Genomic DNA, 23939 nt, shown 5'->3' with positions numbered 1-23939 from the left:
TATCTTCATTCTCCACACAAATAATCAGCTAGGATTATATAAAGCCCCCTATTATTGCACTCTGGATAGGTGACAAAATGAGTGTATTGTCATCTCATAGAAGGCCACAAAATAACCTATTCCTTAAATAGGGTAAACCGCAAAAGGTCACACGCAAATGAAAATAAAAAATACTTTAATGAAATACTGTTAAAACGACGAGACACCATAAAAATGCACAAGAATGCATGGATTAAAATCCCCAAATGTGTGGAGGCACGGAACGAAAACGTGAACAAGTAATGTTCAAAATACACAGCTGTAGATAAACAGAGACTGCGTGGAGCTGCGAGGTCCCACACAATCATGTGTGGTGATATACCAAATTGCCACAGTAAATGTGGAACACCGCAAGAGAAGGTATAAGAAAGACTCAGTGAGGCAATATACAACCTGACTTCAGTATCCTGCGTCTAGTGTATCAGCAGCTTGAGCCCCGTGAAGTGTCTGGAGCTAGCCGTGTCTCCTATCACAAACCGCGTGTACGTCAGCGTGATGACGTCACGCATTCCCCGACGTACGTTTCGCGCGTCACAGTGCGCTTTCTCAAGGGGGAGGAGTGAGCAGCATCATATGGTTAGACCTTATAAACCCTCCCTTGAGGGGACGGGCGGATGACGTATGCCTGTTAATCTTTAAAGAGACATCATAGGGAAACTGTGTATATAGAATGATCCTCCATGAACACCACGGTTTCCTCCCACCAGCCCAGATAGAGATTAGCATAGGTGGGAGCACACGTGGTGCCCATGGCGGTACCTTGAACTTGATGATAGATCTTTTGATTAAATAGAAGACATTTTTGGTCAAAACAAAGTTCAATAGCTCTAGGACAAAATCATTATGTGCCCATGAATGAGTATCCCTTGCTCGAAGAAAATGTTTGACAGCTTGTAACCCGAAAGAGTGAGGTATACTTGTGTACGAGCTCTCCACGTCAATCCCCACTAGTAAAGTATTACTGTCCACAAGTATACCTCACTCTTTCGGGTTACAAGCTGTCAAACATTTTCTTCGAGCAAGGGATACTCATTCATGGGCACTTAATGATTTTGTCCTAGAGCTATTGAACTTTGTTTTGACCAACAATTTCTTCTTATTTAATCAAAAGATCTATCATCAAGTTCAAGGTACCGCCATGGGCACCACGTGTGCTCCCACCTATGCTAATCTCTATCTGGGCTGGTGGGAGGAAACCGTGGTGTTCAGGGAGGATCATTCTATATACACAGACCATATTGACCTCTGGTCACGGTACATTGATGACGTGCTACTGTTGTGGAACGGCACAAAGGAACTTTTGGTTGAGTTCATAGACAAACTTAATAATAATGCACATAATCTCAAACTCACCTTTGAAGTCCAAAAGGATAGTATCAATTTTCTCGATATTACCATTTCAAAACAGCAGAATGGTAAATTAGACACAACAATATACCGCAAACCTACGGTAACAAACAGTCTCCTTATAGCAGACAGCCACCACCCAAGACAACTTATTAATAATATCCCTACAGGGCAATTCCTATGCCTCAAGCGGAACTGTACCACCATGACCGAATTTAAGATCCAGGCTAAAGACCTTACAAAACTTTCCTAGATAGAGGATATTCTAAAACCATTGTAAAAAAAGCCTACTACAGATCACTAAATACACCCAGACCTGGTCTACTGATTGACCACCCAAGAGTAACCAATGACAAGACCAAGACAATACGCTTTATCGGCACCTACTGTAACCAATGGCAGTCCATTCGCCAGGTCCTGACCAAACACTGGCATATCTTACTTCAAGGTCAGGATTTGGCGAATGTATTACAACTCACACCTAATATGGTTAGCCGCAGAGCGCGCAACTTACGCAATCGTTTGGTTAAGAGCCATTTTCAGACCAAATCTTCACGAACATGGTTGGGCAACAAACCAAACGGTACGTACACTTGTGGACATTGCAAGGCTTGCCCTTCAGTCAAGGTAACTAAAACCTTCACTGACTCTGCGTTGCTTCACACTTACACCATTAAAGACTTTATAAACTGTCTTACCACAGGTGTGGTGTATCTGAACCAATGCGCCTGTGGCAAGCAATATGTTGGTGAAACACACAGGGCTTTCAAAGTACGTATTTTGGAACACCTTGGGTCGGTCAGAAATAAACATGATACACCGGTGGCTAGACACATAAATGATACACATCATGGCGATTCCTCTAACCTCAGTTTCATTGGCATAGCTCATGTACCCTGGGGCCCACGCAAGGGCAACTGGGATACAAAACTACGCCAACGAGAATGCCGATGGATACATCTTCTGAACACACTTGCACCACAGGGTCTGAATGAGGGTTTTATCTTCTCTTCATTCCTCTGACAGGGTTAGAGGGATCCAGGTATATAGGATTTATTAATACCAGCTTAGTAGGAGCCGTTTTGACTTTTTAGGCGGCTCCGTCAGAATAGCCCACTCCTACACCATCCATCCCTCTTTAGTCCTGATGCATTATGTGCTTGATGTGTATCATTTTTGTTTGCCCAGCCTATCAGTACTTTTGCGTACAATCACTCATATTATTACACTGGCCAATGACTTCACGTGATCTGGACTTGTATTAGTGATCATGTTCTGCATTTATGGGTTCTACCCTATGGTGACATGGCTATTGCATTCAATCACCATTTCTCTATACCCACACCCCCACCACCCGTTTTTCCACCTCGTCTCGTCGTTTTTTACAGTATTTCATTAAAGTATTTTTTATTTTCATTTGAGTGTGACCTTTTGCGGTTTACCCTATTTAGGGAATAGGTTATTTTGTGGCCTTCTATGAGATGACAATACACTCATTTTGTCACCTATCCAGAGTGCAATAATAGGGGGCTTTATATAATCCTAGCTGATTATTTGTGTGTTCATATTGTGGTTTCTCCCTTGCACCAGGTAGATCATTTTCAGGTTTCATGTTTGTTTGTTTGGTGTAGCGACGTGCCCCCTGTGTATACTGGTAATTTTATTGAACAGGGTTTCGCGGAGAGAATCAAAATTCTCTTGGTATACACGAAACACCCAGTGGGACTGGAGGCCATTGATGGTCATTCCCTATAACCTACATTTATATCTCTGCAAACCATTTCCTTTCAGTTGCGGACAGGAGAGCTTGACACCGAGCAGATCCAATTGGACGTCATCCATACCTCTACGGTCGACGTCATCCTTGGACTCCCATGGCCCCAAGTGCATAATCCTCGGATAGACTGGACAAAATCTTAGCCCTTCCAATGGAGTCCTCATTGCTGGAAGAGCTGCTCTGTCTTTTCCAAGAAATTATGCGGGGTTTCAGTATCGGAACAGGTAAACATACACTTACCTGAAATCTTCTCTGACTTCCAAGACGTCTTTAACAAAGTACAATCTGAGGAACTACCACCTCACCGGTCATTCGACTGCCCCATCGATCTACTGCCCGGCTCGGTTCCCCCGCAAGGATATTACTATCTGTTGTCCCTTCCAGAGACCAAAGCCATGAGGGAATATATTCTAGAGAACCTTCAGAAAGGATTTATCCGGAAATCCTCATCTCCCGCAGGAGCAGGTTTTTTCTTTGTCAAGAAAAGGGATGGATCCCTCAGACCCTGCATCGATTATTGGGGCCTTAACAAGATCACTACTAATAACAGGTACCCTTTACCGTTAATCTCCAAACTCTTTGACAGACTGCAGGTGGCCACAATCTTCACCAAACTAGATTTACGAGGAGCTTACAACCTAGTAAGAATCCATCAAGGGGACGAGTGGAAGACGGCATTCAAGACTTGGGATGGACACTATGAATATCTTGTTATGCCATTTGGCCTGTGCAATGCCCAGCAGTATTCCAGGACTTCGTTAATTAAATCTTCAGGGACTCCTTAGATATCCTAATCTTTTCCAAGTCTGTACAAGAACATCAGAGTCATGTTAAACAGGTACTTCTATGACAGAATCATCTTTTCGCTAAGTTAGAAAAGTGCCAGTTCCATCAGACCACTACGGCATTTTTAGGATATATAATTTCTGATACTGGTCTTGACATGGATCCAGCCAAGGTAAAAGCGGTCCTGGATTGGCCCCATCCCACGACTCTGAAAGCCGTACAGCGCTTCCTAGGCTTTGCCAACTACTATCGAAGATTCATACAGAACTTCTCCTTGGTAGTAGCGCCTATTATGGCCATAACACAGAATGGTGCTGATCCCGCCTTATGGTCTCCTGCTGCTTTCACGCATTTGAGAGACTGAAAACAGCCTTCGTGTTGGCTCCTGTCCTCGTACACCCGGATCCTGGGTTACCCTTCACCCTTGAAGTGGATGCATCTGACATCGGGGCCAGAGCAGTATTGTCCCAGAGGAAGACACCTCAGGCCAAACTTCACCCTTGCGCTTTCTTTTCCAAGAAATTATCTTCTGCTGAACAAAACTATGATTACACAGATACCCAACAAGCTCTGAGAAATCCCAAACATTACCACTATATAGATATATATTTGTATATAAGTGTCAAAAGGAGTGTTAGTGGGCGTGGCTAAATGTATACAACAAAAAATAAACAAGATGCCCAAAGCTACTTCCAATGTGACAAAAATACACAGTGCAATAACTATATATTCTCTTGAAAAAGGGTAATTTAGTTTAACCCTTTGGCCAAAGTATCTTAAGCCTGCTGCCACTTCAAGGCATGACCGTTAGCAGGTCCTAACACTACCTAAGATAAAATTCTTCTTTACCTGTATAATTACAAGAAGAATGATCTGCATTGGATCTGTCGTAACCCAGCAAAATGAAACAGACCTGCCAACTTGGAAAGTGGGGACGGGTGAGTTTAAACCTTAGGGGGGGAGGGGCCACTAACCTCCCAAAAACAGCTGAGACCAGCTGCACAAAGTCAATAAACACACAGATACCCAACAAGCACTGAGAAACCCCAAACACAAATATATACAGTTGTATTTACATATATATATGTATATATATATATATAAATGTAAATACAACTGTATGCTCATCTGCATGTCTTAGGCAGGTCTGCAACCCCGCCTTTCCCCATTATCACCCAGCACACAGCACTTCTACTGCAGCAAGGGATTCGGGGAAATGACATGCAAATGAGCACACAGTGCCACTTTTTGCTTCAAAAACCATTTTTAACATGGTTCCCTATAGGCTTAAGCTTGCTGCATGGTCACAGCTTTGAGCACAGCCAGGGTTAAGGTGCATACCCAGAAAACCATATATATATATATAAAGACAACACAAAAATTAAGTAGCGCTAAAGAGGATGTCACCGCAGTGTGATGAAACGCGTAGAGCTGTGACGTCATTGCGTTGGTGTATTTGGAGTCCCTGGCTTCCCTGCGCTCTCCGGCTGGCGGTAATTTCAAGTGTTAGCAATCATTGTATGAGGGAGCAAAGGACGTGCAGGCATTGGATGCCTTTATATCTTGCTGCCAATTCATGGTGAACCTGGGCGGTTTACATCCACTCTGCAAACTTGGGACTCACCCTACCACCACAGATGACCACAATAGAGATTTCTTTCCCACGAATAGTTCTGTTTGAAATCCTGTAAGTGCACATTCTTATGGGTTGCTGATTTTTTAAATAAATGTACCTTATTTTTTACTCAGTTACGTGCTATGGAGCTTGCGCTTTTGTTTGTTTTTTTGTTCATATATATATATATATTATGTAGTAATAAGTGAAGTGTCAAAAGGAGTGCTAGTGGGCGTGGTTAAATGTATACAACAACAAAAAACAGCGATGCCCAAAGCTACTTCCAATTTGACAAAAAATATAGCAATTAGTACATAGTTAAATAATTCAATAATAATATCCTCATGAATAAGGGTCATTTAGTTAAACCCTTTGTCCAAAGCATTATAAGCCTGCAAGCCAACGTCAAGGCATAACCAAATGTGCAGGTCCTAACACCAAACTGTGAACCTTCTCTTTTATCTCTGTAGGAGGGAGAATAACCGCAGTGGGTCTGTCCATACAGCAAAACGAAAAAACCTAAATTAAAAAGGAAAGGGTGAGCTTAAACCCTGGGAGCAGGGGCCAATAACCTCCAAACAACTGATGCCAGTTAAAAATTGATGTTTTGGGTTTTGGGGTTCTGAGCTTGCTGGGAATGTATGTTTGTTACACTCAATTTTCAACAGGCATCAGTTGTTTGAAGGTTAGTGGCCCCTCCTCCCAGGGTTTAAGCTTACCCCCCCCCCTTTTTTTTTTTTTAATTTTTTAATTTTGCTGTATGGACAAGACCCACTGCGGTTATTATCCCTCCTACTGAGGTAAAAGAGATGGTTCACAGCTTAGTTTTAGGATCTGCAAATGTGGTTATGCCTTGACGTTAGCTTGCAGGCTTTTAGCGCATTGGCCAAAGGATTTAACTAAATGACCCGTATTAATGAGAATATTATTATTGAAGTACTTAACTATATGCTAATTACTATATATTTTGTCAAATTGGATGTAGCATTGGGTTTTTCTTTCTTTTGTTATATACATTTGGCCATGCTCATTAGCACTCCTTTTGATACATATATATAATGGGGTGGGTTTTGGGGTTCTGAGTTTGCTGGTAATGTATGTTTGTTATACAATGTCTTATGAAGCGACTGATCAGGTCTGAAATAGAAAACACACTTTTGTTGTCGGCGTAAAAGAATAAATATGCCCCCTGTATCCAAATAATATCTATATGCTGATTATAGCATGCAGGAGTCACATTTGACCTGCTGTTTAATCACCGCAATTTGAGAGGAGATACAATGATCTAAGAAAGGTATAACTCAGTAAATTAGTACAACCTTGCATTAGTTTAATATAACATGGCATTAAGCATGTCTTACCTAACGGTGGTGTTACTCACATCCAGACCCTAATTTAGGGTTTTTCTGGGAAAGAACGAGGGTCCTATTTTTATAAAGTACCGAGTGACTTGTATAACTCCCCAACCCCTCCTTGATACAACACATGGTGAGATGCCTGTGCAAAGAAGTGAACATACCTGGGAGATATGGTAATTGAAATAATTTGAGTATCTCTCTCCCCAAGTAAAACCCAAATTCCATGGTATGGATGAAAGAGAGAGCTAATCAGATATCTTATAAGTATATTTCCCGCGTATGTCAGGGGTGTCCATTTCGTATGCACAGGTGTCTCTCCACGTGTTGTCTAATGGTGTGTTTGAGGGGATATAGATAACACTTTGGACTCTAGTACTCTAGTGTAGTAAAATAGGACTCTCCCACTCCTCTCCGGCAAAACCCTTAATCCACAATCTAAAGGGAGCTGAAGCCACCTTTGTGTCATACCTAAATAACTCCTCATTAAATCCCTGCTAAAGATACCCGTTAGCACTTAATGATGCATTAACTTAAGTTAACGCATGGTTAAGTCAATAATGGAGCTCTGTGGATCTGGGCCATTATGCTACTATGGAACATTGAAGATACACATTATGGCATAACGTGGCGTTAACTCACTTAGCAGAGCTCTGTGGATCTGAGCCTGTAGAGTAGCCACTACCACAATGGTCGCTATAAGGTAGAATATGTTACAAGAATAATATAATGTTGAAGCCAATCAATTATAATGAAAGGTACTGTATGTTTCCAAAATTACATCTCACAAGTTTTATGGTGATTTCCTGTCACTGCAGTTATATACACACTTAATGAAGTGATGCTTATGTGTATGACAGCTTGCAATAATATATACGGTATGAGAAGAGTAAAGTTACAATACTATTAAATATACAGGAAGTGTTGTACACTTTGTAGACTATTTAAATTCCCATTTAACTTCTTGGAAACTCCCCGCAGATTTACAATATAAGGAAAGTATGTGCCTTCTATTCTCTACAAGTACAGTACAGTATCATCTTTTTTATTTCCTTGTGTTTGAATGTCTTCATCATATGAGCTAACTTTCTTTATATCTGCCCACGGAATTCTCAGTTTGATGAAAACCTTCTGTATGTTGCTTTTCAGTTGACAAGTATTGTCTGATCTTAGTCTGGTAGACATAATAAGGTCTGAACAGGCCAGTTTACTTCTTTGAGTCTCACACTAATCTCCCAGACTGTGGTTTACAATACAGAACCCATTTGGGAAATTTCCTTCACACATGGAGCCATGCCCTTCAGCTACAGGCTAAAGAATGTAGGACTTTTTAAAATCATACCACAGAAATAGAGCAAGGGTGAAGCTGCAGAGGCATTATCTTGGGGGGTGGGGGGGATGCTGTCTGTGTCACAAATACATACGATGCCTTAGATGTCAAATATTCTGACAGGGAGAGAATTGGGATGTTTACATAACACAAACACAAGAAGAGACTCTAGTATGTTTTATTTTGGAGTATTGTAGTAGTGTTTAAAAAAATTGTACTGATTAAAAAAAATCTTCGCAAAATGTATCATTCTTCCTCTTTTCCCATTGAGCATATTTGCCATTCTATTCCTACATTTTAGTTAGAAATAAGGCATGATGTAGTTTTTAAGGTAACACCAAAACAACAACTAGAAGTTACATTGCTTCACACTGCCCGTGTGTTTTAAACAGGCAGTCTCACTTTGCAACTTCCTGTATGTAATCACATTGCTCTATCTGACCTTTTTATTATTCATCTGGATACCACAATAAAGAAACATTTGCATTTATGTGCTTGGAGCCTTTTCTTCTGCAAGGATCCCCTTTGTTTCAATAGTGCAACCGCCTTTGTATGTGTCAGAATTCTCAGAGCTTCAGAGCATAGACAGACACATTCCGAAAATAATAGACATACAGGTGCAAAAGTACAATGTAAAATAAGGACCTTAATCCAATATACTGTGAATCTGCTTCCCCATGGTGAATAAGATTTGAATCCCACTCATTTAAAATGAAGCTGATTGCTTCTCCAGCACATCCTAAAGAATACTTACACAAACCCAATTGATAATGAAGCACACGCACCGTTTTTAAAACACAGAGACACACACAACGAACCTGAATCAACAGAAAAACACCCAAAGTAAGTGGTAAATTCATGAAAGTGTGACACATATAATCAACTAAAAGAGTGTGTGGGTCACCTACTGTATAATCCTCATTGTCTGGAAACCCGTAAATGGGATTCTCAGTGCCTCTACAGTAACATATCTTTCTGATTTATCAAATCTGGAGTTGGTTTTAATAGAGTAGCACATCTCTTATAACAGGACAAACAACAGAATCTAGTTGTCAAATACTTCTGGCAGTGAAGCTTGGGTAAAACGAATGTAAGAATAGCAAGAGAATGATATCTCATATAAAAGAAAATGGATTGTTTTACAACCTGGAGGTTTTCCTAGAAAGCCATAGAAAGTTATTTTTATCCTGTAACTATTCCCATTCCTACGTAATTGCTTTTGGGCAGGGTTAATACATTTGATCATGTAAATCACTATCACACGCGTACCTTATGACTCATCTGTGAATTGATGCATCAATACTACTCTCTTTCCAGCAGATCAAGAAATCCTGCAAAGACAGTTTGTGTGTTTCCCTTTCATTATTACACAGTAATGGAGAGTGGAAAAATAAACTGGGTGCTCTGTCCCGGCAAAAACTGCAGCCGCCGATACCTGTACTGTACACATCACAGGAGAGGAGGACACGCCGGACTTTACAAAAAATAAAGGACAGGGCAGAACGTGTTGTAAATACACCAACATTTTGAAAACGTAGAATAAAATCTTTTTTTATTTTTTGTAAAGTCTTGTGTGCCCTCCTCTTCTTGTGAAGTGCCTCTTATAATTAAACGGTTGTATGCATGAAAGAAATATTAGTGTAAAGTGCTTATTGTGTTACAAAGTGCGCTGCAATATATGTGCAGGCAGCTTATATATCATTCTTATGTGGGCCTCTTTCTTCTATTTCTGCGGCTTTATGGAGCAAGTGGAAGGAGATTAGGGTGTAGTTACATTTACATGTTGGCGCAGGTATGGAAATGCCATTTGTCAAGAAATGCGTTACTTTTGATTAGGGCTTTCTGCGTTATTTTCTCTCTCATTTTAAGATAACAAGAGGTAGTGCTAACTTAATGTCAACTCACTAATGTTGATGAGATATACACTGGCGACACACTTTATTCGAGCTCGGCTAGTCCCACGAATTCGGGTATACCCGGGTGTATTGAGGTTTGTGACTGTTTTCTGCCCGAGTGCATTGAGTTATTTTCCGGCAGGGATTGAAGCATTTTATTCCCGTTGGCAGCAATACTGCACAGTACATATATATATACTGCATTACAATTCATGAATTTATGCCATCTGGTAGACACGCGAAGCATTGCAGCCTATTAAATCCTAATCATTATCATTTAACAGATCAGCCGCCCATCAGCCAGGCATGAACCCAGGCTGGGAAGGCAAATGCAACGGGGCTTGTCAGAGGTGAGGAGCGGCGCATTCCAGGTATCTGCCAGGTACATACCGGGTATTTGCTCGAATAAAGTGTGTCGGTGCAGTACCACGGCTGTTGTTTTTACATATAATGTACTTTGTGGCTATTCGTTCACCTCATAGAAAATAATGTCTGTTAATGATTTTGACAACGTCTCGTTATTAGCACTGAGTTAACGAATCTACAGTATGTGGATCTGGGCCTAAGTGGCATATTGGGAGAATTACAAACACAGTAGGAGTAAATATGCAGTCAGAGAGGTCAACGGTATCTGTATTAAGCATGATAATTTAATGAGATTTTACTTTTAATCAGGGTTGCCACCACTCCGGGTTTTGACCCGGAGACTACGAGTTTTGACCACGTATCTATGGGCTACGGGTTTAGCTTGTTAATCTCCGGGTGGCGGCATCTCCCCGCATCCTGCAGCATTCTCCTGCATATCGCGTGAACATGGCTGCTCCACACTGCCATGCCAACCGGATGCTACGTGATGTCACAGCGTCACGTGACGCCCTTCGCACTGGTAACGGGATGCTATGTGAGGTCATGGGGCTCCGCAGTGTATCGTTGCCATCAGAAATTTAACACCATGCAGCCAGGAGTTGCAGAGGGAGATGCAGGAGAATGTCGGCAGACGCCGCCACACCACTTCGCCGGTAAGAGAGAGCATTTCAACATTTATCTCCGGGTGAGCCTTCAGTAGAAGATGGTAACCCTGCTTTTAATAGGTGAATTTTCAGCTGGCCTTTAAAAATTGAAAGTGAAGGTGTTTGATCAATATTGAGTGGAAGATAGTTCCATAGGTAGGGAGAGATTAGTGAAAAAGATTTAAGACATAAGAGGTAAAAGGTGCAAAGATTAGGCATCTTTGGGTCGAGTGTAAGAAGTAAGTAGTGGTGTAAGGAAAGATCAAAGTTAAGATATAAGGAGGTACAGGGGAGTGCAGATCCTTAAAGGAAAGGAAGAGAATTTGGGGGTGTAGGAGACAACCGCTACGGTATAACCTTTATCTTCCAAAAATAGCACAGCTTTAAGGTTGCACCGAAATAAACAAAACAGCCTATTCCATTGTAAGCGCTAACTTACAATTCCCAGAATGCAGGACTGAGAGACTAATACCAGCCTCTGACCCAAAGTCCAAAGAGGTACCTGTTATCAGGGGCTCTTTCCCTCCGTCTGGGTCAGGGTTGGCATACGTGGGTACACCCTGTGGCAGGTACCAGAGTGTGCTGCGTCTTGGAATAGAGCGTCTTGTTCCTTGGTATCCCTCTCGGATAACACACACGTTTTTAGCACTATAGACATCCCCTGCAGATTAAGCAGGAAGCTTTTCTACCTGACTGATAAGCCAGGTGGAGACGGACTACAATTATCCAACTCCCTGCTGGACAGATCAGCCAGATATTGGGAGCCCTTTTTAGAAAGGGGACTAAGGCCCTGCCACAAGGAGTTTGTAAAAAGGTTAATAGGAAGACAGCAAAAAGATTTCATGTGGTCAGCGGCAGATACCGGTTTGAAAAAGCAGGAGATGATTCAAGCAGCAGCATTTTGAATGGATTGTCGTGAATGGAGAGAGAGCTATGAGGTAGGAACGACAGATACAAAATGTTGCATTAATCAATACGGGAGAGAATGAGGGCATGCATTGTATTACTATGTTAGTAGTTGTAGACCAGGGCGTATCTTTGCAATGTTGCAGAGGAAGAAACTGCAAGATTTAGTAAAAGCATTTATTCTATATGGGGAGAGAAAGAGAGGTCGTATGTTCAGTGAGTTACATTCCTTCTAAAATAATTTGAGCAAACAAAAGGTAAAATGAGTGAGACAGAATGCATTATAGTTATTTAATACACAAGACTAATGTAAAATTGTCTCTGTCAAAAAAAGGCTTTACTTCATAATTCAGAGAATTCTGAATGAATTCACAACACTAAATCTCCTCATAATGTATTTTTGTGTAAATTCACAGTTCTTAATCCGTTGAACATATATCCTAAATTAAGACCACAGATTATTAGGAGGGAAACAATTCATGACATTTAACTGTGGAGAAAAAAAATAGAAACAGTTTCCAATAGTTTATTTTGTGTGTGTCATTCAGGCTATACAATTTGTAATTATCACACCCAAAATTAAATTTGGTTTACTAATTTTAACAAAGAAACTATAGTGAGAAATGTCTGTTGTTGTTTACACCTAGACAAATGAGATAAATGCTGCACACCTCAAAATATGAACAAAAAGTGATACAATTACCAGTGCTCCAGTGCTTGAACGAAAGCCTGTAATCAGTCCTGGGTAAATGATAAAAAGAACACAGGGCACAACGGATTTAGAATATCCAAACTCATTTATTGAGCCAACACTTTATCAAGTGACATAGTGGCATAAACATAATCCCTTCAAACAACATTTAAATAGCGCCCCAAACCCCATCATGCAACCTGTTCAATCAGTGGTGATGTTAATCATGTGCTGAAAATGTCCTTCCCTCCAATGTCCTGGACAGTATCTTTAACAAAGTAATCTTTGTCTGATGTTTAGACACTCCTGTGTCTCGTGGCTTCATCCGCATTCTCCCCTCATCCGGGTCCTCCGGCGGCGGCCATATCTGATGACGTCATCTGTCTGGGTACACTTTGGTGGAACGCAATCATAGCGCTGTGCGTTTCAGAATTTGCGTATGCACAGTCCATCCTCTCGCCGATTTCCTTCTTCCTGACTCTCTGTGGAATGCATGAAACGCGGACTACGTATCAGTCACTGCGCATGCGTTTCTTGTTCCATCAGTGGTTATCCGGCTCAAAGGAGGTAATCACATCTTCTAGCTTCTACTGTTTTGGTCCCTCGGTGTGTCCACTTCTTCTAGCAGCCAGTGGGGGTATCTTCATCATCATATATTCACAATGTATATTGGAAAGGAAAAAAGAAAAGAGGGGTAAATCAGCACCACTCTATATGGTCAGATTGCAAAATATTTAACCCTACTGTGCCAAGTGAATACTAATAAAAAGATTAAAAAAGGTTTGTCTTTTGTCTTATTGATACATTCACAATCCCAGAGGTGTACTAACCTTACAATATTTCTCCAATACAGAAAACAGTGGCAGCAACCTACAGCTAGTGGGAAAAAAACAACATTATCTTTCCTCAATAAAGCACCCTAATGACAGAGTCATTCAGTCCATTAGGATAAACAGTGTCTAATGTATGAATCCAGAAGGATTCACGCTGTAGTAATAAAACATCCTTTTCTAAAACTGCCTTAGCTTTTTTAATGTATTCAATACCCATTCATTTTAATGAAGATATTGGATGACTGAAGTCAGTGCAATGTTTGATAAGAGCGGTATCCTCTGAACGATTATTAATTTTGCTTTTATGTTCAATGAATCTTGTTTTGAGCATACGATTGCTCTTACCAATATAACATAATCCACATGGATATTTAATCATGTACACTATATTTGTGGTTGTGCAAGTGATCCGCTCTTTAATTTTAAACAATTTGCCACTTCTGGGATGATAAAACTTGTCCCCAGTATTTAAACTATTACAGATGGTACATCCATAATATTTATAGCAACCTGCCTTGGGTGCACTCAAAAAATGTGGAGTAGTGTAGTATTTCTCATTGTCGGCTTTAATTAGGATGTCTTTTAGATTTTCTCCCCGTATATAAGCAAAACGTGGGGAATCTTTACAGACATCCTTAAGAGTGTCGTCAGTCTGCAGTACTTTCCAGTGTTTTTTAAGTGTTTTTTTAATAAAGCCACTGGCAGTTGTGAACTTACTAACAAACGTAAGACGATCACTTTTTGAAGCTTGCTGTGGAGATTTATTAATTGCTGTAATAATTTCAGACCTATTGTGTCCCCTTTCTACAAATCTCTCCTCAATCTCCTCAATCTCTTTTAAAGTGTCATCCAATTTAGTTGGCCTGTCTACAATTCGTGTAGCTCGGATCTTTTGCGAGAACGGTAGCATCTGTTTCAGGCACTCTGAATGTAAATTCACAGTTCTTAATCCATTGAACATATAGCCTTAGAGCAGGCCTGCACAACATGCGGCCCGCCTCCACTCATTATGCGGCTTTCCCGTCCTCCTCCCTCCTGAGCCTGCTCTCCCCCCCCCCCCCCCCGCACGAGCCGCTTGCCCCCTCCTCTCCAGCGAGCCGTGAACCGCTTCCCCCCTCCTCTTGGCCGCAAGCCGCTTCCCCCCCTCCTCTCCCGGCAGGGAGCCGCTCTCCAGCCCGCGAGCCCGCTCCCCCCTCCTCCTCCTCGAACCTGCTCTCAGGACTGCACGAGTGTGCGAGTCCTGCCTGCTCTGCCGCCGTGAGGTGCCGTTATGGGGGAGGTGAGGTGCTGTTGGGGCGGAGGTGAAGTGCAAGGGTGGGGGCGGTGAGGTGCAAGGGAGAGGAGGGAGGTGCAAGGGGGGGAGGTGAAGTGCAGAGGGGGAGGTGCAGGGGAGTGAGTGGAGTGAGGTGCAGGGGGGAGGTGCAGGGGAGTGAGGTGAGGTGCAGGGGAGTGAGGTGAGGTGCAGTGTGGAGGTGAGGTGCAGGGGAGAGAGGTGAGGTGTAGGGCGGAGGTGAGGTGTAAGGGGGAGGTGTAGTGGGGTGAGGTGAGGTGCAGGGAGGAGAGTGATGGGAGGTGAGGTGCAGGGGGGGTGTAGTGGGGTGATGTGAGGTGAGGTGCAGAGGGGGAGGTGAGGTGCAGGGGGAGGTGAGGTGCAGGGGGGGAGGTGAGGTGCAGGGGAATGAGTGAGGTGAGGTGCAGGGGCAGAGGTGATGTGCAGAGGGGGAGGTGAAGTGCAGGGGGGAAGTGTAGTGGGGTGATGTGAGGTGAGGTGCAGGGGGGAGATGTAGAGGGGTGATGTGAGGTGAGGTGCAGGGGGGAGGTGAGGTGCAGGGGAGTGAGTGAGGTGAGGTGCAGGGGCAGAGGTGATGTGCAGAGGGGGAGGTGAAGTGCAGGGGGAGGTGTAGTGGGGTGATGTGAGGTGAGGTGCAGGGAGGAGAGTGATGGGAGGTGAGGTGCAGGGGGGAGATGTAGAGGGGTGATGTGAGGTGAGGTGCAGGGGGGAGGTGAGGTGCAGGGGAGTGAGTGAGGTGAGGTGCAGGGGCAGAGGTGATGTGCAGAGGGGGAGGTGAAGTGCAGGGGGAGGTGTAGTGGGGTGATGTGAGGTGAGGTGCAGGGAGGAGAGTGATGGGAGGTGAGGTGCAGGGGGGAGATGTAGTGGGGTGATGTGAGGTGAGGTGCAGGGGGGGAGGTGAGGTGCAGGGGGGGAGGTGAGGTGCAGGGGAATGAGTGAGGTGAGGTGCAGGGGCAGAGGTGATGTGCAGGGGGGAGGTGAAGTGCAGGGGGGAGGTGTAGTGGGGTGATGTGAGGTGAGGTGCAGGGAGGAGAGTGATGGGAGGTGAGGTGCAGGGGGGAGATGTAGTGGGGTGATGTGAGGTGAGGTGCAGGGGGGGAGGTGAGGTGCAGGGGAGTGAGTGAGGTGCGGGGGGGTGAGGTGCAGGGGGGAGGTGAGGTGCAGGGGGAGGTGAGGTGCAGGGGAGTGAGGTGAGGTGCAGGGGAGTGAGTGAGGTGAGGTGCAGGGGGGAGGTGTAGTGGGGTGATGTGAGGTGAAGTGCAGGGGGTTTGAGGTGCTGGGAAGTGAGGTGAGGTGCAGTGGGGGGAGGTGAGGTGCAGGGGAGTGAGTGAGATGAGGTGCAGGGGGGGTGAGGTGCAGTGGGGGGAGTTGAGGTGCAGGGGAGTGAGTGAGGTGAAGTGCAGGGGGGAGAGGTGAGGTGCAGGGGGGGGTGAGGTGCTGGGGGGTTATGTGAAGTGAGATGCAGGGGGGGAGGTGAGGTGCAGGGGGAGGTGTAGTGGGGTGATGTGAGGTGCAGGGGGGAGTGAGGTGAAGTTCAGGGGGGGGTGAGGTGCAGGGGGTGGGATGTCTGTGGTTTGCAGGGGGGTATTGTGTGTTATGTGGAGGGGGAGTATTGTGTATGGGTGAGAGGGAGAGATGGGGTGTGAGATAGAGGGTGAGTCTCGCAAAGGTTGATGATGAGTGTTGCCGGGGAAGATATGAGGGGTGCTGGGGGAGATATATGAAGATGATGAGTGCTGGGGGAGATATGAGGATGATGAGGGGTGCTGGGGGAGATATGAGGATGAGGGGTGCTGGGGGAGATATGAGGATGATGGGGTGCTGGGGGAGATATGAGGATGATGGGGTGCTGGGGTAGATATGAGGATGATGAGGGGTGCTGGGAGAGATTGATGAGGGGTGCTGGAGGAGATATGAGGATGATGATGATGAGAGGTGCTGGGGGAGATATAATGATGATGACGATGATGACGATGATGATGATGATTTTCCCCGTTAGGCCCAAATCTGTTTTCCTTTGAGCAGTTCGGCCCTTCTCGCTTTACAAGTTGTGCAGGCCTGGCCTAAATTAAGACAACAGATTATTAGGAGTGAAACAATTCATGACATTTAACTGTGGAGAAAAAAAATAGAAACAGTTTCCAATGGTTTATTTTGTGTGTGTCATTCAGGCTATACAATTTCTAATTATCACACCCAAAATAGATTTGGTTTACTAATTTTAACAAAGAAACTATAGTGAGAAATGTCTGTTGTTGTTTACACCTACACAGTCATATTCTGTTTATTAGTACCCCTAGAAAATCCCCTCAGTGCCTTTATCATTACATCCCACTCCAGAGTTTAGTCATCTAAAACCAAACTCTTCCCTCTTCAAATATATTCTTAACAACCTGCAGACACAAAATATCATGTAGTGGCAAAAGATCTTTTAAAATGTTTACCCTACTTTTTACTGAGATGAGTAATATCTTCCTGTATAGATAAAAATATACATGCACATGCTTAATTTTAAAAAAAATAGCAGGGTTCAGTTTTTCTTTTTTAAATATTATTTTTTTTTGTTATACTGCCACCCACAACCAGGAGGGCACGTCTTGATTGTAGGTTGGTCCGTATTGCCAGGTCAGGATTGGAGAGGTACGGATAGTAGCGGGTACTGTTAGCCAACTCCGGGGTTGGAGAGGGGAACGTAGCCGTATTACCGTGAGCCAAGATCAGGTGCGGAGAGAGCGGAATGGCCATTTGCCGTAGCCGAGGTCAGGTGTGGAGAGCGCGGAGTGGTCGTTTGCCGTAGCCGAGATTGGATGCCAGGAGTTCGGAGTGGTCGAGGAGGAAGTGGGTCGGTACACGGTAGAGCACTGGAAAACAAGACAAGACTGGACAAGCAAGGCAGAGAGTGATGAGAACAGCAACTGGTTCTATGCTCAGTCAAAGTGCCAGTGGCACAGCTGAGCATAAGTAGGTGAGACAGTCCAATAGCAGAACAGCAGCGTGGAGGTGTGTGCAGAGGTGATGCTGTGATAGGAGGCAGGGAAGCAGGTTCAAGTGCGCTCCCTAGGGTGGAGCTTGAGAGAATGAAGCATGTGCCCTCTGAGCGCGTGATTTTCGCAGCCTGCCTTCCTTCAGATGATATGCCTTTAAGAGGCTGGGGCGGGTGCGCGCGCCAGAGCTGTGACGGGTACCGGGGGAGCTGGCGGAACCTGTGGAGGTAGGAGGGGGACAGTGCTGAGTGCCGCAGTGGACGAGCGGGGAGCGCGCCGAAGGCAGCATGGCTCCCCGGACCTTACACTGGTCCAGCTGATGGACAAGCGTCTTGCACCTGGGGGGGGGGTTCCTATCTTCCATGCGGAGGTTGCCCAGAGTGAGCAGGAGGCAGGATGGTCAGAGGGGGGCATCTTGTCCCGGCACAGCAGGTTTTCACCCTCCCTGGTGGCTGGTCAGGTCCTCTGTGGGGCGTGCGGAGCTCTCCCTCACCGGGGCAACCCGCTGTGAGGAGGGGGACTGGGCCGCACGGCCTCCTGACTCAGGTTCAGTCTGGGTACGTGCATTCCAGCCGGATCCAATATAGCCGCCGCCGGACAGAATTAAAGGCACAGCACATCCAGGCAAGCTCAGCTGTGGGGGAAAAATCAAAAGAGAGACAAACATAGCTCTGATCTGATAACCCCCTCTGCCTACAATCGAATTATCAATAAAATTAATCCCCCACCCCCCAAAAAAAAGAGAAAACAGTCAAATAAAATTTTTAAGTGGCAGCACCCAGCCAGCCCCAACCTGCACCTGCACCTCAGATCCCAAGAAAAGTCAAAGCCACAACAGGCCCATCACCTACACTATTACTGCTACAGGATTCAGTAGTGGAAAAATCAGTACGATTTTGACTATGTACACAATGTTTACAATGGTTGCATGCACGGCGGCTATGGGAATGGCAGTCTAGCTTTCCAGCTCCGCTCTGACCCAGCACAATAAAGAATAAAGCATAAAAACAGCCAACATTCAACCACAAAGTGAAAATTAAAATAAACAGCCGTGAAACACTGTTTTTTCAAGGATAACTACAGGGTCCCAGAACAGGAAAATGACATTACATTTTAAAAAATTACTTTCAAAACCCGGACATGGTGCGTGTAGGGATAGCTAACGCCTTAATATCCAACTATGGCTCTGACTCAGAGAGAGAGTCAGAGAGAGAAAGAAGCGCTAGAGCAGACAGGGAATTGGTCACAAAAAGCGACCAGAAAAAGACCTCAATAGCTGTTTAACGATCTGATGTCCCTATTTCAGGCAGAATTGAAAGAGTTGAGAAGGGATATTACCCACATTGGAGACCGCATAAACGAGTTGGAAAAAAATGGATTCAACCATAAAATCCCTCTGTAAAAATGAAAAAAATAAAAACGACTACATACCTAAAAACACAGATAGCTGATATCGCAGATCGCCAAGAAGACTGAAAACAGGGATAGGCGAAATAATATAAGACTCAGAGGGATTCTGGAAATTGTTTCAGATATTTAGGAATTCATCTCAAGATAACTGACCTCTCTGCTTCCCACCAAAACAGAAGCTGAACTACAATTAGATAGATGTCACAAGGCACTGAGATCCAAGCCGCAGCCTGAGGAGCCGCCAAGGGATATAATTATCCCGTGGGTTAGACACCAGGGTTTCCATCTGATCCGTTTCAAATAAAAAGTGGAGAGTCAGGGATGCCCCCTGTCGCCCTTGCTGTTTGCCCTATGTATAGAACCCTGACCGCACAAATTAGGAACAGTCACGATATCTCAGGAATACAGACCCAGAAGCAGTCCCATAAACTGACACTGTATGCAGACGACATTATTCTAACATAACATCATTCTCTCCCGTCTTGATTACTGCAACCTCCTGCTGTCCGGCCTTCCTGCCTCTCACCAGTCTCCCCTACAATCTATCCTAAACGCTGCTGCCAGAATTGCTCTGCTGTTTCCTAAATCTGTCTCAGCATCTCCCCTCCAGAAATCCCTCTCCTGGCTTCCGATCAAATTCCGCATCTCACACTTGATTCTCCTCTCTCTTTTAAAGCTTTACACTCTTCTGCCCCACTTTCTCGTTATGCACCATCCTGACTCTTGCGTTCTTCTCAAGGATGTCTTCTTTCTACCCCCTTTGTATCTAAAGCCCTCTCCCGCCTTAAACCTTTTTCACAGACTGCCCCGCACCTCTAGAATCCCCTTTCCCTCAATACCCGACTAGCACCTTCTCTATCCACCTTAAGACACACTTGCTTAAACAAGCATATGAATAGCACTGTGAATAATACTGGATACATGATACATAAAGCTTGGCCCCCTGCAGATGCACTTACCAGAACTCCCTCCTACTGTCTCTGTACGTTCTTCCTACCTACCAATTAGATTGTAAGCTCCTCGGGGCAGGGACTCCTCTTCCTTAATGTTACTTTTATGTCTGAAGCACTTATTCCCATGATCTGTTATTTATTTGATAATAACGTGTATTACTACTGTGAAGCGCTATGTACATTAATGGCGCTATATAAAGACATACAATACAATTATGCGGTTCCATTATTTTAGAACCAAAGAGGAACTATGCTAAATCACAAGAAACGCCCCATCCAATACATTTGATGGAATCAAGTTGCAACTCTTTCAGGATTTGTCGCTGTAACAGGGGACTGATCCATGTTCAAAAATGTGCCTCTAATCCAGCAGTGTGGTGGTTAACTGATGGTAGTCAATTAAAGCTGCAGTTCAGTCAATATCCTGCATGTGTGTTTTTTTTAATAAATCAGTTCTGTAGTAAGAAAAAATACTTTAAGCATTTTCTGTTTTAAAAAAAACAACTTTGAAAGACCAATTTTCTTGTATTCTATTTTAACAGCCATTTGCTAAGGCACTGCCCCTTCATGTCCTGTCACAAGCCCTGGCACACCCCTTTGTCAGCCCTGCCCTCCCTCTAGCACATGTCAGTGCAGGAGTGCTCATGAATATTCATGAGCTTCCACTGAGTGACAGAGGCAGAATATAAACATATGCCAGCTCTAATTATGTCACCAAATTTCACCTATCAATACATGGAGAACGAATTGACCTGCAGCTATACAGTTCTTTAGGTAATTAGAGATTGCACACATGAAACTATTGAAGTAAAAAAATAAATTATAAAAAAAAAAAAAAAAAAGACTGAACTGGAGCTTTAACCAACACCACCTGGCTGATTAGAGGTTTGTTAGAAAAGCCTGCCTTTGAGGCAGGAAGTGAGACTCCTTAGTCCACAACTGGGCTGACCTGGGAGACAGACACCTTGAGCTTGCCAAAAGAGACTGCATGCTGCCAGCAAGACACATGGGACAATACTTCTAAACCTGAATGCTGATATAGCCTGAGGAAAAGGCAGCAACTCAGGAACAGAGAAGACTTTCCCTACAGCTACAAGAGACAGATAAGACTTTTCTTATAAGACTGATTATCTATGTCTATCTGTACATATACATATATAAATGTCTCTATGGTTTGGGCTGGTGAATCGCTGGTCTAACCACGCAGTTAAAGAGAACTGGATTACAAGTGTATATATACTCCAGAGTGGAGCGGATTTTGTTTGCTGAATTTACATGTTTGCTGTGTTTAAAGCAACAGGCGCAATAAAGCCTTATTTTAATTTCACCTTAAAACAGTCTCCATTGCTTACCTCTGCACATGTCCTCTTACATATCGTGTCAGAAGTGGGATGAGAGGTGGCCCTTGAAGTTAAAAGGGGCCCCGGAGGCTGCCACACCGCATAGGACTAGCAGCTGTGAATGGAGTATATGCAGAAAAGTGTGAAAATGGATGCAAGACTGTGCTGAAGCAGGGGAATTTTCAGCAAGCAAGTGCTGAGTGTAAAATTGCCCTGCCGGGTTAAAAGGGATTGCTGAACTTTGTAAAGTGTAACCCAAAGCCAATTGCTGAGTGTTAAGTTAAGAATGTTTTTTTTCTGCAAGTAAAGTCTGTCTGTGTATCTTGGGATTACAACATGCACCCAAAGTGTGAAGAGTGAATGCCATAATACCCAAAGATGAGACTGAAAATTACTGAACTCAAGCAGAAAACCAAATTCTTTTGCTGAAGCGGAGGGATTGCACATAGCAAGAAAATGGTGTAAAGCAAATGCCTTTGCTGAAGCAAGGAAATGGGCAGCTACACTAGCAAGCATTGTGTGAAAGAAATAGTGCCAAATCGGTCAAGGTGAAGAGTACACCTAAAGAAATGAAGAAAAAAACCTGGGAATTTAAAATGGCCGGCCAGCTGAAGTCAAATACAGACTCTGCAAGAATGGGGAAGAAAATATGTTCCTGGTGTAAAGAGCCCAGCCATACGGAGCAGTGTCCCTTCAGGCCTTATTCAGATGATGAGGATGGCCCCTACGTGGCCCCAGAAAAAGGGCAGCAGCCAGAGTACTATGTTTTCCAACGAGCCAAGGAACTGCAGCAGCAAGCAATACGCTGTGGATCCAAGGAAGGTACAGACGTTTTACTTAGCAAACGCACAGCCAGTATCACTAATGAGAAAGAATGTGTGCCCAGTACTGCTGATGTTGTAAAACATACCAAAGTAAAGAAGAAGAAAAAGTCTACAGAGATGCCTGTGAGAGCTACGAACTCTACAAGCAAGTCTACCCACCTGTAGGACTACCAAAATTTGGAGTTCTAGCAAATACAGTGGCAACAGCTGCAATAGCACCTCCAGAGGTCAGGAAGAAAAATACACCTGAAAGCCCCAAAATGGAGGACAAGATACAGCGTTCCTGTAATGAACCCTACCCCACGGAAGAGTGGCTCTTCCGGTCCAATAAGGAGGAAGACATCTCTTACGGGGACCCCAAACTGAATCACACCCACAAAACACCCCAAGAATGGTGGGGATGCCTGAACTATGTACGAACCGAAAAAAACGCTATCTATGATGACGAATGTGATCAGCAAGAGCGAGAGCAGCAGATAATCAAATATTTCTGTCAGCTAACGCAACTGCAAGAAAAGCCTGGCGTATACAATGTAGCTGCTGAAGTTTCAAATAAAGATGTAGACCCCAGTATTCCTGATGGGACGGAGTCATCCAAAACAAAAAGACGGAAAAGGAAAAGTGGTTATTCACTTACCGTGGAAGGAACAGACACATCCGCAGATCCCGTGGAGAGAAAGGGGGTCCGAGATGCCTTGCAGCCTAGAGAAAATGGAGAATTCATCCCGCGGATAACCGAATATCCAGAGGGCCAAAGGCAGAAGTCGTGCACCCCAAAGAAGGGTCTGTCCGGTGCTAATAATGAGAATCCCTCAACCAACCATACCAGGGAAGCGGAGCCAGAACCAATGAGTGGCGATCCCTTGACCAGCCCTGAAGATGCCCTTAAAATTGCCAGGCGTGACTGCGATCTGCTCCGGGAACAATTGAAACTGGAGAGGGAAGATAATGCTGAGCTACAGAAGACTGTTCTCGCAATGTACTCTGAATCTGGAACAGAATTGGACGATCTCAAGACTGAGCTAGATGCAGCAAACACTACTAATGCCACCATGGATAAAATAAATGCTAAACTCAAGCAGAAGTATGAGGAGGCACTGAAGGAGATTACAGTCTTTCAGCAAGAGGTTCACACTCTTCGCGTAGAACTGAATGCCTCACAACAGGAGGTCAACAGTGTCCAGACAGAGGTTTACGTATATCAGAAGGAGGTTCATACACTCCGCAAAGCACGGGATGCCTCACATCATGAGATCAACAGCTGCCGCACAGAACTGGAAGTCTCCAGAAAGGAACTTCACGGTCTCGCTGAGGAGCTGGACATTTCAAAGAAAACTATCCTCCATCTTAACATAAATCTCAAAGTCTCTCAGAAGGAGCTTCAGACCCTCAACCTGGAGATGGAAGTGTCACTCCAGGAGACAGCCTGCCTCCAAGCAGATGTGCGAAAATGGAAGGTGGACTTCAAGGAGGCCTTGAATAGTACAGAGACTGAATAAAGAGAAAATATAAAATTAAAAAAAGAAAATTCTGAGTTGGCAGACCACGTCAAT

This window comes from Ascaphus truei, chromosome 3, assembly GCF_040206685.1.
Source record: "Ascaphus truei isolate aAscTru1 chromosome 3, aAscTru1.hap1, whole genome shotgun sequence".
NCBI classification, from domain to species: Eukaryota; Metazoa; Chordata; class Amphibia; order Anura; family Ascaphidae; genus Ascaphus; species Ascaphus truei.
Note: the sequence above shows the minus strand (reverse complement) of the source record.